Source organism: Tarenaya hassleriana, unplaced genomic scaffold, assembly GCF_000463585.1.
Source record: "Tarenaya hassleriana unplaced genomic scaffold, ASM46358v1 Cleome40, whole genome shotgun sequence".
Taxonomy (NCBI): Eukaryota; Viridiplantae; Streptophyta; class Magnoliopsida; order Brassicales; family Cleomaceae; genus Tarenaya; species Tarenaya hassleriana.
In genome coordinates, this window is record NW_010966882.1 from 216,373 (window position 1) to 219,042 (window position 2,670).

Genomic DNA, 2,670 nt, shown 5'->3' on the forward strand with positions numbered 1-2,670 from the left:
CATGATACCTTTGAGAGGAGGCTTGACGAGATGGATGTACATATGAAGCTAGTGGATACACAGATCGCACAACTTGCATCACAACCCTCTAGGCAGCAGGGCACATTTCCTGGGAAGCCCGAGCCAAATCCACGAGAGCATGTAAACGCTGTTGAGCTGAGGAGTGGAAAGAATTTGCCAGATACAATCCCTGCGGAAAAAGGGACGACGTCTAGATACACTGCCAAAGAGAAAGGAAAAGCCATAGTAGATGAAGCACCTCAGGTGAATGCAGAGGAAGCCGAAACGCCATACGTCGCTCCTCCACCTAAGGTACCACCCGTTCCTTTTCCTTCTCGATTGAAGAAGCATGTTGAGGATACACAGTTCTCGAGATTTGCTGATATGCTTCAGAAGCTGGAGGTTACTATACCGTTCTATGAGGCTATGCTGCAGATACCCTCTTATTCGAAGTTTCTCAAAGACATCTTGACCAAAAAGAGGGTAATTGGGAAGGAGACAGTGGCCTTGAGCATAGAGGTGAGCGCTGCGATTCTACAGCATGAGTTGCCACGGAACAGATCAGATCCTGGTAGTTTTTCGATTCCCTGCAAAATCGGAAACATTGCGATAGACCGTGCATTGTGCGACCTTGGTGCTAGCGTCAGTTTACTACCGTTGTCCATTTACAAGAAGCTTAATATTGGTGAGCTTAAGCCGACACGGATGGCGCTACAGCTAGCGGATCGCTCTGTTAAGTATCCCGCAGGTATTCTCGAGGACGTTCCGTTGAAAGTTATGTTCCCATTGATTTTGTTGTTTTAGACATGGACGAGGACTCGAAGATACCGATTATTCTGGGCCGACCGTTTCTGAACATGGCTGATGTGGTTGTACACGTCCGAGCTGGTCGTCTTACCATGAAGATAGGTGACGAGACTGTTGAGTTCACCTTAGATCACAATATGAAGCAGCCATCCACTACCGATTCAGTGTGTTATGTTGATGTACACGAGATCTTGACGCAGGAGGTCTTCGATCAGTTCCGAGACATTGACCCACTTGAAATATCCCTCCTGGCATCAGATGCGAGTATATACAGCAATTGGGAGGATATTCGGGAGCTCACACAGGCGTTAGACGATGAAACCGAGGAGAAATTCGAGCTTCTGTATTCTGACTCGACCGAGTCAGTACTTGACTCGGACCGAGTCAGATCGCTGAAACACTCAGAGACTCAGTTCGCTTCAGACTCGGTGTCGTATAGTTCTAACTCGACCGAGGCAAGTGTTGACTCGGCCTTCCTTCGTTCTGACTCGGACCGAGTCAGTTCTCTGAGCCCTATAGCCCGGAACGTCTCAGAACCCTCCACGACGACTATTAAAGGCGTTCTAGAGCCTAGAGAGCCACCACTTAGTACGGGGACACTGAATAAAGCTGATTGGAGTTTAGAGAACGCCCCGAAGGTGGAGATGAAGCCCTTACCCGAAGGGCTCAGGTATGTTTTCCTTGGACCTAACTCGACTTATCCGATTATAGTGAATGCTGCGTTGCTAGAACCCCAGGTAGAACAGTTGAGTGATTTGCTTAGACGTTATAGGGGTATTCTTGGATATACTTTGGATGATATTAAGGGACTTAGCCCTTCGTTATGCATGCATCGAATTCACTTAGATGATGAGTCAAAATCCTCTGTTGAGCATCAGCGTAGATTGAATCCGACGATGAAAGAGGTAGTTAGGAAAGAGGTGATGAAGCTACTAGATGCGGGTATTATATACCCTATTTCGGATAGTACGTGGGTAAGTCCTGTGCAGGTTGTACCCAAGAAGGGAGGCATAACCGTGATCCAGAATGAGAAGAACGAGCTTATTCCTATGATTGTGATCCAGAACGAGAAGAACGAGCTTATTCCTACGCGGACGGTCACGGGATGGAGGATGTGCATCGATTATCGTAAGTTGAACTCCAACACCCGTAAGGATCACTTTCCTTTGCCTTTTATTGATCAGATGTTAGAGAGACTTGCACTCCACTCGTACTTTTGTTTTTTAGACGGTTATTCGGGATTCTTTCAGATCTCCATTCACCCGAACGACCAGGAGAAGACAACTTTTACTTGTCCTTATGGCACGTTTGCTTATCGTCGTATGCCCTTTGGATTATGTAATGCACCGGCCACTTTTCAGAGATGCATGACTGCTATATTTTCTGATGTGATTGAGGATATTATGGAGGTGTTCATGGACGATTTCTCTGTCCATGGACCCTCATTTGACATTTGTTTGGTCAATTTGCATCGAGTTTTAGACAGGTGTGCAGCGGCCAACTTAGTCCTCAACTGGGAGAAGTGTCACTTCATGGTGCAAGAAGGGATTGTTTTAGGACATAAGGTGTCTTCTAGGGGAATCGAGGTAGACAGAGCGAAGATAGAGGTCATTGAGAAGCTTCCACCGCCCGTGAACGTCAAAGGCATCCGCAGTTTTCTAGGACATGCGGGATTTTATCGGCGGTTCATCAAGGACTTCTCCAAGATCTCTAGACCACTTACCGAGCTATTGGCGAAGGATGTACCTTTCAGGTTTACTGCAGAATGCTCGAAGGCCTTCCAGACTTTGAAAGCAGCACTGATCTCACCATCGATTATACAGTCCCCCGATTGGACTCTACTATTTGAGCTGATGTGCGATG